This window comes from Hemitrygon akajei, chromosome 23 (genome assembly GCF_048418815.1).
Source record: "Hemitrygon akajei chromosome 23, sHemAka1.3, whole genome shotgun sequence".
NCBI lineage: Eukaryota > Metazoa > Chordata > Chondrichthyes > Myliobatiformes > Dasyatidae > Hemitrygon > Hemitrygon akajei.
Window position 1 is genome coordinate 7,087,368 of NC_133146.1, and position 15,332 is coordinate 7,102,699.

General features: G+C 47.0%; 1 protein-coding gene across 7 annotated transcripts in view; it reads right to left on the reverse strand.

Annotated features, from left to right (window-relative positions):
* lzts2a (leucine zipper, putative tumor suppressor 2a) overlaps positions 1-15,332 on the reverse strand; it is a 243,322-nt gene that overhangs the window by 133,539 nt on the left and 94,451 nt on the right. For all 7 annotated transcript variants that reach the window (XM_073026878.1, XM_073026879.1, XM_073026884.1 and 4 more), the window contains exon 2: positions 10,269-10,347. The gene's annotated coding sequence lies outside the window, so the exon portion shown is untranslated. The remainder of the gene's footprint in view (positions 1-10,268; positions 10,348-15,332) is intronic.

Genomic DNA, 15,332 nt, shown 5'->3' on the forward strand with positions numbered 1-15,332 from the left:
GTTGACCTGACTTCCCCTTGTAAATAAATTCCTTATTATTAAAACTGTGCGTGTCCAGGCCTCTACTGTTGAGACTCAAAGAACCAGTTATATTCCATCACAACATTTGGCGCTGAGGAGCAGGGTGTCATAGGTTTTGGCCGGACACAAGCACAGGGGATAATGTTCTGGAATAAGGGGAAGAAAGCCAGTGCAGGCACCCAGGATAAGATCCCCGGGTGGACTGATGAAAGGGAGGGATTTGAGAGTCTGGCCAGCATGCTGGCAGACCACGGAAAACCAGTGGACTGGTCTGAGCAGTTAGACCCCTGTGGAGAGAAGCTGGGCCATCATGTGGTCTCCCTCCTGAAGGAATCAGGGTCCCCAAAGCCAAGGGGAGTCAAAGGGGTGCCTTCTGGTTGTTTGCGTCCCTGCTGAGACGCCAGGTTAGAATTACTGATCACCTGCAGCACTTGTGTGGTCAGAAGGACAGGGAAATTGAAGACCTCAGTCAGCGTTGTTGCATGCTGAAGGAAGCAGCACAGGCTGCCCAGGCCCGAGCCAATGACCTTGAAGTTAGGAGAACTGAACTTGCCTGTCGCCTCATAAAACTTCAGCAGGCCAGGGCAGCCCGTCGGTCTGGCTGGCAGCCGGACCCATTACAGATTCGAGCCTTAGTCCAGTGCGGCGACAAGCTGGACGCATGGCTGGGGGATGGGGACATCTGGCTGGATAGTGACGACGAGGGGTTGCCCGAGGAGCCAAGGTCCCAGGTTTGCAGGGATGAGCATCTGCAGATTCACTCGTGTTGCCTTTGAATTCACTACTGCGAAGTCTCTTCCAGTAATGCCACTCATCCCTGCGAACGGAAGAAGTGCTACACCTGCCCCAACACTTCTTCCCTCACCACCATCCTAGGCTCCAGACAGTCCTTTCAGGTGAGGCACCACTTCACCTGTGAGTCAACTGGGGTGATATACTGTATCCGGTGCTCCCGATGTGGCCATTTATACATTGGGGAGACCCACTGCAGACTGGGAGACCGTTTCGCCGAACACCGGTGCTCAGTCCTCCAGCAGTGGCGGGATCACCCTGTGGCCACACACTTCAATTCCACAGACCACTCCCACTCCGATACGTCTGTCCATGGCCTCCTCTACCATCAAGATGAAGCCACACACCGGTCGATGCAGCAATACCTTATCTCCCGCCTAGGTAGCCTCCTTCCTGCCGGCATGAACATTCAACTCACAGACCTCCGTTGATACCCCTGCCCCCCACCCTTACCCCCATCCCCATCTATTATTTTAGTCTGGTTCTCTTTCTCTCTCTTTTTCCCTCCTCACTATAATCTCTCCCCCCAGCCCTACCCTTCTTTCTCTTTTATTTCCCATAATTCTCCACCTTCACCCTGCCCCATTTCCCTCCAGCCTATCACTTCCCAGCTCTCTACGTTATCCCTCCCCCCACTTCTTATCCCCCCTCGACCATCCCATGTTACTTCACTCCTGATGAAGGGTTTCGGCCTGAAACGTCGTCACTACCTCCTCCCATAGATGCTGTCTGGCCTGCTGAGTTCTGCCAGCATTTTGTGTTTTTTTTTATTTATTTCCAGCATCTGCAGATTCACTCATGTTGCCCATAAAACAATACTTGATTGGAATGTACACGACTATAAAAGACATAGTGGACAGCCAGAGACTTTTCCCAGGAAATTGCTAATACGAGAGGACATAATTTTAAGGTGAAAGGAGGAAAATCTAGGGGTGGGAATCAGAGGTAGGTGCTTTACATGCGATGCAATGCCAAAGGCGGTGGTGGAGATACATACGGTACATTTGGGGACATTTAAGAGAGTTGGGTAGGCACATAGATGAAAGAAAAATAGAGGGTTATGTGGGAGGGAAGCACTAGGTTGATCTTAGAGTAGGTTAAAAGGAAAGCACAATATTATGGGCCGAAGGGCCTGTATTGTGCAGGGGTGTCCTATAGCGTATGCTGAAACCTGCCTCCTCAGGTAATTATGTTCACTATCACCATCATGATTGTCTGTGTTTCTCTCTTTGCATCAGATGGCCTGCTGGCTAGCTTGTATTAGCAAGTCTTCCAAAAAAGAGTCAAAATTTATGAGGCTAAAGACAGAGCCAACAGCAAAGGCCTGGGATGAAGGCTGCAGATTCAAATGCTGCTTCCGGGCCTCCCAGAAAGGACAAGGGTCTGCACGTCACAGGTTCCTGATTCATTTTCTTGAATAAGAAGCAGTCAAGCTCAATAAACCGTGGATTAAAATTCCACAGAAATTCATCTCGGATGGTCTTTGTCAACATCTTCCAATCCTCCCTCTAGTCTTGCCAACAAAATGCCCATCATGTCTTCCACCATCTGTCTCAGCCTGACTGTTTGCCAGTCAGTTCCCCCACCCCAGAGGATCCCTCAGTAAGTCCTCTTCTCCACAGCTCCAGAGACCAAGGTCTGATCCCAACCTCTGTTACTGCCTCTGTGCAGTTTGCACACTCTCCCTGTGACTGCTCAGGTTTCCTCCCAATACTTATTTTGTTTTTCTTTAGAGACACAACATGGCAACGAGGCCTTCTGGCCCTTTCCGCCGATACTAACCCATGGGTCTTTGGATTGACCTGATCCCTTGGAGCTGACAGCAACAGCACTGACCACTGTGTAGCTGCGACTTTGACACGTACAGCACCTGTTAAACATTTATAGATGCATAGTGGAGTGTATCCGAACTGGGTGCATCGTGACCTGGTATGAAAACACCAATGGCCAGAAGCAGAAAAGCCTGCAGAAAGTGGGGAATACACTTTCTCCCAGTCCAGCACAGGGAGAACCCACCCCACCACTGAGTACATCCACAAAGAGCTCTGCCATAAGAAACCAGCATTCATCATCTAGAACAACCCACTGTCCAGGCCATGGTCTCGTCTCACTACTACCATCACATAGGAGGTCCCACACCACCAGGTTCAGGAACAGTTATTATCCTTCAACCATCAGGCTCCTGAACCAGAGTGGATAACTTCACTCACCTCAACTCCACAAACTACAGCCTCACTTTTAAGGACTCTACATCTTGTCTTCTCAATATTTTGTGTAGTATCTACAGTGCCTATAAAAGTATTCATCCCCCTTAGAAATTTTCATGTTTTATTGTTTTACAATATTGAAGCACAGAGGATTTAAATTGGCTTTTTTGACATTAATTTACAAAAAAAAGACTTTCGTGTCAAAGTGAAAACAGGTCTCTACAAAGTGATCAAAATTAATTACAAATATAAAATACAAAATAATTGCACAAGTATTCACCCCCTTCAAATCAGTATTTTGTAGATGCACCTTTGGCAGCAATTGAGTCTGTGTGGATAGGTCTCTATCAGCTTTGTACATCTGGACACTGCAATTTTACCTCATTCTTCTTTACAAAACTGCTCAAGCTGTCAGATCGCACAGGGATCGTGAGTGAACAGCTCTTTTCAAGTCCAGCCACACATTCTCAATTGGATTGAGGTCTGGACTCTGACTTGGCCATTCAAGAACATTAACTTTGTTGTTTTTAAGCCATTACTGTACTGTGTAGCTTTGTCTGTATGCTTGGGATCATTGCCTTTCTATAAAACAAATCTTGCCTTTGATAAACTCTTGATTGCATCAGGTTTTCCTCCAGGAATTCCCTGTATTTTGCTGCGTTCATTTTACCCTCTACCTTCACAAGCCTTCCAGGGCCTGCTGCAGTGAAGCATCCCCACAGCACGATGCAGCCACTGCCACGCTTCATGGTGGGGACGGTGTGTTTTTGATGATGAGCAGTTTTTGGCTTACAGCAAACATAGCATTTAGTCTGACGGCCAAAAAGCTCAATTTTGGTTCCATCAAGCCATAGAACCTTCTTCCAGCTGACTTCACATACCTTCTGGCAAACTCTAGCTGAAATTTTTCAACAGTGGCTTTCTCTTTGCCACTCTCACATAAAACTGCCACCGGTTAAACATTCAGGCAACAGTTGTTGTATGCACAGTCGCTCCCATCTCAGCCACTGAAGCCTGTAACTCCTCCAGAGTTGTCACAGGTCTCTTAGTGGCCTCCCTCACTAGTTCCCTTGCACGGTCACTCAGTTTTTGAGGACAAACTGATTTACAGCTCTGCCATTTCTTTCCATTTCTTGATGATTGACATAATTGTACTCTAAGAGATATTCAGTAACTTGGAAATATTCTTGTATCCATCTCCTGACCTGTGCTTTTCAATAACCTTCTCACAGAGTTGCCTGGAGTGTTCTTTTGTCTTCATGGTGTAGTTTTTGCCAAGATTTTGACTCACCAGCAGTTGGACCTTCCAGTTACAGGTGTACAATCAATTGAAACACCTTGACTGCACACAGGTGATCCCCATTTAACTAATTATGTGACTTGGAAAACCATTGGCCACATCAGTGATGATTTGATGTGTCATATTAAAGAGGTGAATACTTATGCAATCAATTATTTTGTGTTTTAAATCTGCAATTAATTTAGATCACTTTGAAACTCAAGGCAGTATATGGTGAGATATATGTGCTTTGATGAATTTACTTTGCCTTTGATATACTCCTTTGGCTGCCTCTGCGATACAGTGTAGTGTAGTGTAGCAGTTATGGTAAGGCTATTTAAACACTGGTGATCCAGGTTCAATTCCACTGTTGCCTGCAAGGAGTTCGTATGTTTTCTCCATGCCATGATGCTCCGGTTTGTTCTCATATTCCAAAATCTTTACAAAGTAACTGGTCAGTGCCAGGAACGGAGTAACATTTGCAAGCTCTCCCACATCCCAGATTGTGTCAGTTAACACAAACAACACATTTCACTGTATGTTTCGATGTGACAAATAAAGCTAATCTTTATTTGAGGTGCAATATAAATGCCAGATGTTGTTAATGATTGAAATCATGTTTATACAGTGCAGCTGACCCACGGGGACACTATCCAGCAGGGGGCGCACTGCCGGTGGAAGCATTCAAACAGACGGAGGCAGTGAGCATGAGGGTTGCAGGCGGCTGTAACGTGACTGTAATACACAGAATGTATCACGTCAATACAAATAGGGATGGGCAGAAGAGAGAGCAGGGAGATTGGAGACTCAGAGCTAAAGCATATGCCCGCACCGGATTCGGAATTCTCACCAACAGAAATCAAATTATCAGGCAGACTCTCCAGTTCAGTACTGATGTAAACAAAGAGATCAGTCACACTCTCAAGCTGCACAAGGAGTTCTCAGTCAGAGCGATGGCTGGCCAGATCCTCGGTTACGCCAGACGTTCGTCATTAGAAATTCCATGCGCGAGTGCTTCCCTTCACATTGGAGACAGTCTCCGCTTGCAGTAGGAGTCTCAGTCGCTGTTTCCACCATTGACACTGCGCTGAAAATAAACTTGCTCCAGGATGTACAGGTTCCCTTGCTTCAGAAACAATGATCATAGTTTTATACTCATCACTGGTATTACATCTCCTCATCGCTGACAAACAGCCATGAAACAAACAGGGCCCAAACGCCCCGACTAGAGATTCACAGCACCCACCTCATCTAACATCTTCTGGAACCAGTCTCCCACAAATACACCTACATGCACCAATAACCCTCTCCTGTGTCCACAGCCTCCAACGTCCCTCACCTGCACCCACACACTGACGTCCCTCACCTGCACCCACACACTGACGTCCCTCACCTGCGCCCACACACACTGACGTCCCTCACCTGCACACACACACACACACACACACTGACGTCCCTCACCTGCGCACACACACACTGACGTCCCTCACCTGCACACACACACACACACACACACTGACGTCCCTCACCTGCGCACACACACACTGACGTCCCTCACCTGCACACACACACACACACTGACGTCCCTCACCTGCACACACACACACACACTGACGTCCCTCACCGGTACCCACACATTCTAAAGGACATACCTTTGCAATACTTCTTCAGTGTGCAAATGCTGCTCTGGCCTTCTTTACATGGGATTTAAAAATCAGATCTGAATCCGGGATCACACCCAGGCTTGGTACTTCTGAGTTTTCAATGGGAGCCACCTTCCCAAGTTTCTCAAGTGACAGAACTTGTGAAGCTCAGGAAGCCAGCTGGGTAGCAGGTGGCGCAGAAGTGGTGTGCGAATCATTTCCCATCGGCAAGGAGGCTGCCGTTTCCCAACGACCGATAACGAGTACCGGAACCTTGTAACCCATCCTGAAGAATCTGAATCTTTCTTCCTTCCTGTCTCTCTTCTTTTACAATCTTCAAGTGGCTTTGGGAATCACTGGCAGTCTATTAACTGAATTTGAATTCACATACTGGCAATAAAGCGATTCCGATTCTAATTCATCTCGTGTTCTCTCAACATTTATTCTTCGTTTACTTATTTATTATTTTGTTTTTATTTGCACCGTTCATCACTTTTTGCACATTGATTGTCTTGCGTGCATTTTTTTCATTTTATGATGTTTCTTTGAGTTTAGCACAAGGAAGTGAATCTCAGGAGTGTATACGGTGACGTATACTTTGATAATAAGTTTACTATGAAACTTGAACTGTGAACAAGAGATTGCAGATGCTGGAACTTACCTGAGCTGCTGAGTTCTTCCAGTACCTTGTCTGTTCCAGTCAGATGCATCATACCCTTAGTGAAGGGGGCTGCAGATTCTATGGGCACTATAGCTCTGGCTCCCACAGCCCAGGGAAGGCTCTCCAGATAAGATCAGCCTCCAGCATCACTTCACACACGTTCGCCAATGCATGGTGTTCCTGCTGCCTTTTTAATTCCCATTGACTTAGTCCAGGTCCTTTCCTCCCACAGAACCCATAACCCTCCATTTTCTTATACCCAAGAGACCCCTAAAGGTCCCTATTGTGTCAGCCTCCCCGGCAGGTCATTCCAGGCACCTGTTACACAGTGTACAGAATCTACCACTGACATCCTCCCACTCCCCTAAAGGTTTACAGGTTCAATCGGTGGTGAGGAAGTCAATGTGAACATTCATTTCCAGAGGATTAGAATATAAAAGCAAGGATGTATGTTGAGGCTTTATAAAGCACTGGTGAGACCTCACTTGGAGCATTGTGAACAGTCTTGGGCCCCTTGTCTAAGAAAAGATGTGCTGATATTGGAGAGGGTTTAAAGGAGGCTCATGAAAATGATTCCAGGGTTGAATGGCTTGTTATATGAAGAGCATTTGATGGCTCTGGGCCTGTACTCACTGGAATTCAGAAGAATGAGGGGCAACCTCATTGAAACCTATCGAATGGCGAAGGGCCTCAATAGAGTGGATGTGGAGAGGATATTTCCAATGGTGGATGAGTCTAGGACCAGAGGCCACAGCCTCAGTACAGAGTGACATCCATTTAGAATGGAGATGTTTTAGAAAGTAGATGAAGAGGAATTCCTCTAGCAGAGAGTGATGAATCTGTGGAATTCATTGCCGCAGGCAGTTGAGGAGGCATACTAAGTTGGCGTCAAAAAACGGCAACATGTGTGGGCTACACAGCACAGCCCTCACTGATTTGACTTGATGCAAAAAAACTCATTTCACTGAACGTGTCGACGTAGTACATGCAACAAGAAAGCTAATTAAGTCACCTCTCATCCTCCATCAACCTCTCATCCTCCATCAACCTCCCAAAGTGTGCTGCTTTGAATGCCTCAGGTTGAAATGAGCTGCGTTCAACCCGAACTGACTCACAGATCCATCTGCAACAGGCAAAGATGCAGCCAACCTTATAGGATCCAGCTGAAAGATCAAATTCTCCGGGATTGTTATCATTTTACAATGATAAATGTTGGTCTTCCCTCCCCAACCCCCGTCCCTGCACGGATGAGGACCTCCTCCATCAAACTTCAGACATGAATTTCCCACGGGGTCTGCTCTATTTCCTGTGCAGAGATGATCAAAGGTGAACTATTACCCCCTGATGTGAGCGGAGTTATGGTTAATACTTTGGAATCAATCAGCCGGGCCTGTGCAGTTGGGGAACAGCAGAGAAAAGAAGCCAGCTCCAGGGCTCGACTCGCTGCAATTCAGAAGAATGAGGAGCGACCCCATTGAAACCTATCGAATGGTGAAAGGCCTCGACTGAGTGGACTTGGAGAGAATGGCAGGGGAGTCTAAGACTAGAGGGCACAGCCTTAGATCAGAGGGACATCAATTTAGAATGGAGATGAGGAGGAATTTCTTTAGCCAGAGTACGGTGAATCTGTGGAATTAGTTGCTACAGGTGGTTGTGGAGGCAAAGTCTTTGGGTATATTTAAGGTAAAGGTTGATAGATTCTTGATTAGTCAGGGCATGAAGGGACATGGGGAGGAGCTGAGAGAGAAATGGCTCGGTTACGATGAAATGGCGGAGCAGACTCGATGTCCCAAATGGCCGAATTCTGCTCCTATACCTTATGGTCTTAGAGAGCATCCGTCGGGCTAACCTGCCTTTGTAATGTTACTGAGTGGGGCAATTACAGCAATCAATAAACTCTTCATTGCCAAAGATGCATCAGATCGTTGTTACAGTTACAGAACAACAGAGGCTTAGAGCACAGAAATGCTCAGGCTTGCGGACCACTTTAGCTCTGTCTGCCACAACAGGCAGCGTCTCCCTGTGGCCACACATTTTAATTCTACTTCCCATTCCCATTCCGACATGTCAGCCCATGGCCTCCTCTGCTACTGACACTCTCAGGTTGGAGGTGAAACACTTCATATTCCATCTGGGTAGCCTCTAACCCGATGGCGTGAACATCAATTGCTCTAACCTCTGGTAAATTCTCCTCCCTCCCCCATTTTGGCTTCCTTCTTACCGCTTCTTTTCTCTCACCTTCCTCTGCTGTCCCTCCTCCTTCCCTTTCTTACATGGTCCACTGTCTTCTCCAATCAGATTCCTCCTTCTTCAGACGTTTATCTCTTCTGCCAATCAACTCCCAGCTTTTACTTCATTCCCTGTCCCCCACCAACCTAACTTCACCCTCACCTATCACGAGAGCTTGTACCCCTTCCCTTCCCCCCCACCCCCCTGCTTATTCCAGCTTCTCCTCCCTTCCTTTCCAGTCCTGATGAAGGGCCTCGGGCTGAAATGTTGACTGTTTATTCATTTCCATAGATGCTGCCTGACTTGCCAAGTTCCTCCAGCATTTTGTGTGTGTTGTATAGAAATACCATGTCCATACCAGCTATCAACGATCCACTTTCCTAATGCCAGTTACCAGCAATTTTGTTCCTTCAGACTCTCTCCAAATCTTTTACTTCTTGCTAAAAATCTATGCCCTGATTTACCTCCTAACATGTTAATCTCGATCATCCTTCTCTCGTCCAAACTAAAAGAGGGGTTAAAGGTTGACCTGAATAAATGTGGTTAAAACTTCTCACAGAGCGTCAATAGGTTCATCCTAATGCAGAGTGTTCCTGGGATTGTCAGTGCCAATCCATCAAAACCTAAAGTACTGGAACTGCCACCTGAATACATGTAATGATGAAGAAACGCTCAACAACAGAATAAACAACAGGATACAGGCCCTTCAGCCCAACCAGACATGCTGACCCATGGTACCCAGCCAGCTAGTCCCAATTTCCTGCATTCAGCGCTTATCCCTCGAAACCACGGGTTCCTAACCTTTTCATGCAATGGAGCCTTGCCATTAACCAAGGGGTCTGGCACCCCAGGTTCGGGACCCCATGCTCCAAACCCCTCCACGTACCCATCCATATTACTCTCAACCACTTCCTCTGGCAGCTCGCTCCCCATACTCACCACCAACTGCTTGAAACAGTTGCCCCTCATTCCCTTTTAAAACTTTCCTCTCTCACTCTAACTTATTGTCCCTGGTTTGGGATTTTTCTACCCCGGTTACCACCCACCTTTTCAATGTCTCTCATAACCTTAAGCTCTTCTATCAGGTCACTTCTCATTTTGCTATGACCCAAGGAATAAAGGCCGAGTCTGGGCAACCTGGTCCTACAACACAGGCCCTCTCGCCCTCAGAGCATTCTCGTAAATCCTTTCCAGTTTAACCACGTCTGTCCCATACAGGACGACCAAGACTCCACACATTACCCCAACAATTACACATTGCAAGAGAACATCCCAACTCCTGTGCAAAACATCTTCTTCACCACCTTGTCTACCTGTGATGGCACCTTTAATGAGCTGTGTTTTAATTGAGTCGTTAATCAACTGCATGGCTTGAAGGAAAATGCTAACAGCAGCAAGGATAAGACAATTGAGATGGAACCGAGTTTGTGCCCTACCTGTCCCATTCGCGTTTCTCCCACTTTGCTACCGGTCTGTTTGTGAGGGGCCCCTGCAGGATGACATACTGGATGGGATCTGGAAACAGTTGAGAACAAGATGAGTTAGTAAATAGGTTGTAAAAGGTTCCACATTCCTATAGCAACTTCCATCCACCCGAAGCCAATCATTGTGGTATTGTAGAAGCTCATTTGTACACAGCAAGCTCCCACAAATAGCACTGCAGTCATAGCCAGAGGTGAGTAACAGTAGTGTAATGCTTGACAGCACCAGGAATCACATGATAGGCGTTCAATCCCCACCACGGTTTGACAGGAGTTTGTACGTTCTCCCCGTGTCTGCATGGGTTTCCTCCCACAGTCCAACAAGTAGATGTATGGGTGAGGGTTAGTGAGCTGTAGGCAGGCTACACTATACTCCGACTGTGCTGGTCACAGGCGCAAATGGCGCGTTTCACTCCACGCTTCGATTTCTCGATGTGCACGTGACAAATAAAGCTGATCTTAAAATCTACTGTTTATCTGCCTACTTCTAACATGGCTTAAAGAAAGCTTGGTCAGGACTTCAGGGAGAACTCCCCTATCTTTTCAAAATAGAGCACCTTTTATGAACTTCAATTCCGGCTGGGAGATACACAGGGGTTCGGTTAATTTACTTCTCCGAAAGGTGCAACCTGAAGAACAGGTGTAATGCTGTCATTCAAGACTTTGCCGGGCAGAATGTGCAAGGAATGGAGGGACATGGATCCTGTGTTGGCAGAAGAGATTTAGTTTGATATGGCATCATTTTGCCTGCTGCAACAACAGGACTACAACAGACACAACCTCGCTGGCTCTACGTTCTAGATAACGGCAAAACATTTATCAGGGTGCTCAGCTTTCAAAGCCATTCTCCACTGAGTATTAATTGCCATCCTGTTAAACCGGGGCCTCTGTACCTCCCTCTGCAACTGGATCTTCGATTTCCTCATTAGGAGACCACAGTCAGTACGGAATGTGACAACATCTCCTTGTCGCTGACTATCAGCACGGACGTGACTCAACACCGTTCAAAACTCCATCTATGTGTTCACTGATGACACCTCTGATGTTGTTAACATCTCAGATGGCAACAAGGAGGTATAACTGGCTGGTTAAGTGTTACACAACAACAAAATCACACTTAATGTCAGCAAAATCAGAGAGTTGACATGGGGACTTCAGGAGGTAGAAATCAGAACACCCACACACTCATTCAGGAGTCAGCAGGGGGAAGAGAGACAGCGTCAGGTTCCTGGTTGTTAACATCTACGAGGATCTATCCTGGATCCAACACATTGATGAAGTCACGAAGAAGGCATGCTAGGGGTTACATTTCATTAGAAGCCTGCGGAGATTTAGTACGTCACCAAAGCCTCTTGCAAATGTCTACAGACGTACGTCGGAGAGTATCCCGGCTGTCTGCCACGAAAGCTCTAACGCACAAGATCGAAAGAGGCTGCAGAGGGTTGCAGACTCAGCTCCATCTCGGGTACAACTCTCCCACCATCAAGAGATGATGCTTCAAGAAGACAGCGTTCATCATTAAGGAGCCTCACTGCCCAGGACGTGCCCTCATCTCATTACCACCATCAGAGAGGAGGGACAAGAGCCTGAAAGCCCACAGCAATGATTTTAAAACAGCTTCTTCCCCTCTGCCATCAGATTTCTGAACAGTCCACGAACATTACTGCATCATTTCCCTTTCACACTTTTTCATCTTTTTTTAAACTTAACAAGTATTACATCTTGCACAGTACTGCGGCCACAACACAACAAGGTTCACAGCACGGGCCAGTGACGATATACCCGATTCTGAACCACTGGGAAAGGACCTCCCTCTATGTAATGAGAAATGTGACCTATTCCAGGTAACTCATTAACCGTCCCGGAGGTTTAAAGACGTGGATTATTTTCAGATTAGAATATGTCACTGAAGAGCTTACACTGTGATATCATTTCAAGCATCAACGTGTCATGCTCGCTGGGCAAGAGTTCCACAGCGCAACACCAAGGGTGTGACGAACAGTCATTAAAACCCTTCACCAGGCTTCCCTTTCAGGTTTCATTTGATGTTGACAACATAATCATGGCTCATATTCATAAAGCTGGAGAGTATTCAGTACAATCTGAAGAGCCGATCTCTGCCCTTTAACAGCCCACACGGGCACAAGACCTCCCACACGGATGAGCACTGTCTTAACTTGGAATCAGAATCAGAATCAGGTTTATTATCACCGACACATTGTGAAATTTGTGGCAGCAGTACCGCGCAATACAAAAACGTATACTAGAAATTCAGTAAGTATTTTACAAGTAGGAAGTAGTGCAGAAAGACAGCAAAATAACAAGCTGGTGTCCACGAGTTCATAAACCGTTCAGAAATCGGATGGTGGAGGGGAAGGAGCTGTCTCTAAACGGTTGAGTGTGTGTCTTCAGGTTCCTGTACCTCCTCCCTGACGGTGGTAACGGTGAGGGCCCTTCACATGGATGGGGCATTAACTTTTAAAGATGCCCCTGGTAGGGAGGCCAGTGCACGGGATGGAGCTGACCGAGCTCACGACCTTTTGCAGCTTTTCCCAATCCTGTGCAGACCAGACAGTGACGCAGTCAGTCAGAATGGTACATTTGCTAGTCTTTGCTGAGACCGCAAACCTTCTCATGCTCCTAATGGAATATAGCCGCTGCCCCATGCCTCCTTCACAATTGCATCGATGTGTTGGGCCCAGGTTAGGTCTTCAGAGATGTTGACACCCAGGAACTTGAAGCTGCTCAGCCTTTCCACAGCTGACCCTTTGATGAGAAGTGCCACTGGGCCTCTGGCCGGGCATGAGAGGCGTTACAGATCAGCCGGTCTCCAAAGTGCTCACAAAGGCAGGTGAGATTCCGCCTTTTGTAACAAGCGGAGGAGATGGCTTGGTCTTGGCTGAGTGTGCTGCCAGTTCCGTGAGTTCTACAGCTTCCTCTCACGTTCCAAAGACATGGCAACAGAGAGGTTATGGTATCTTGCCCACATGGTGTTATTAGAGTGATGGAACCTGGGGGGAGTTTGATGGGATAAAATGGGATTAGTATAGGATAGTTGCATGAAGGTCAGCACAGACTCGATGGGCTGAAGGACCTGCTGCCTCACTCTGTGAGAAATGGGTTTTCAGAAAGATGCCTAGATCCTGGCGAGGGGGTGAGGGAATTTGTAGGAATCAGGGGCCTGAAGACAGAGCACCTAGAGGAAACCCACGCGGTCACATGGAGAATATACCAACCCCTTACAGACAGCAGTGGAGTTGAACCTCGATTGCTGGCGCTGTAACAGCAGTAAGGGAATTCCAAAGACTGACCATCCTCCAGGAGAAAGGCACTCAGCATTTAGCCATAATTTTTAAACAGTGACCATGAGTTCAAGGTTCTCCCCTCCACATCCACCAGTCGAGACCCTTCCAGAAAAGTCATCTCAGTCTTTGGAACTCCCGCTGACTTCTAGCAGCGCTTCGGATCCCAGCGACTGGAGCCTCTTGTGTACAAAGCTAACCCTATCCTCACGTGCCAATCTGCCCACTATAATTATCAGACTAGGAAACTGTTTCTGCATTGCTCCCAACATTTCTACATCCTTGCTTTAATAACAAGACGACGGCAGCACAACACTATTACAGAATCAGCGACCCCGGTTCAATTCCTGCCCCTGTCTACAAGGAGTTCCCAAGTTCTCCCTGTGACCGTGTGGGTTTCCTCCCACAGTCCAAAGATGTAGGGTTAGGGTAAGTAAACTGGGGGCATGCAATATTGGCAGCAAAGCACAGCAGATTTGATTTGATGCAAATTACCCATTTCACTGTATTTTTGATGTACATATGATAAATCTAATCTTATCTTAGAATCGTGTTGTGAAATACACTCAAACTGCTGGCGGAATTCAGCAGGCTTGGCAGCATTACAGTAGACGTTTCGGGCCCAGACCTTGTCTGGGCACAAGACGTCGACAGTTTACCCTGCAGCGTTCTGCTCTGGGTTTCCAGTATCTGCAGATTTCCTCTTGTTTGTGAATTACGCTGCTGTCCGGCAGCAGGGCAGTGTAATACACACAAATGACTGTCAGTTGGAGGGGGTGTGGGATCAGTTGGTGATCTTTGGAGTGAGCACAAGAGTATGGCCTCACTTTGTAATGTTGCAATCAAACATTTGAAAGGCAGTTGAGCCTGAAATGAAACCTCCTTCCTTAACACACTGGTGGAAGGATTGAGCCCACGATGGAAGGATTAACCGGTACGTGGATTAGCAGGGGAAGGGCTGCGGGGAATTGCTTAAGGTTTAAACTATTAATTGTAACTGATCGGAGATCAGAGAATCTGAACTCTCCCCATTGTATTTCTCAAATACCATTTCAAACAAAGGACTCACATTTCTACTCAAACTCACTAAGGGAACTTCCGATGAATGAGTGGGATTGAAATCCTTGCCTGGTCTTGTCACTCCCTAATCTTAATGCCCATTCATCCTTCAGCTTACCTGTACTCCAGCATCACCCCTTCACCTACCTGGGTCGCAAACTCTGGAAAGATCCCACCCTGACAAACTCTCACCTTAAAGATTGTACAGACAGATACAGTGGCAAGCACTCTGACGGGCTGCATCACTGCCCGGTAAAGAGGAGCCACGACACAGGATCAGCAATGACTGCGGGGGTTTTAAACTTAGCCAGCTCCATCATGGGCACCAGCATTCCCTTCATCACGTCCAACATCAAGGACATCTTCAAACGGCAATGCCTGACGAGATGGAGCATCAAAGACCCTCACCACCTGGGACATGCCTCTTCTCCTAACTACCATCGCGGAGAAGGCACAGGAGTTGAAGACACACACTCAAGGTGAAGCAGCCATCCACCATCTAGACTGCTGAACGGTCCAACAACACTACCTTACTACTTCGCTCTCTTCTTGCACCATTCGTTAATTCTTTTATACTTCTTATCAAGAGTTATTTTTATGCATTGCACTGTACTGCTGCCACAAAACAACAACTTTCAGTGACAGGAAACCTGATTCT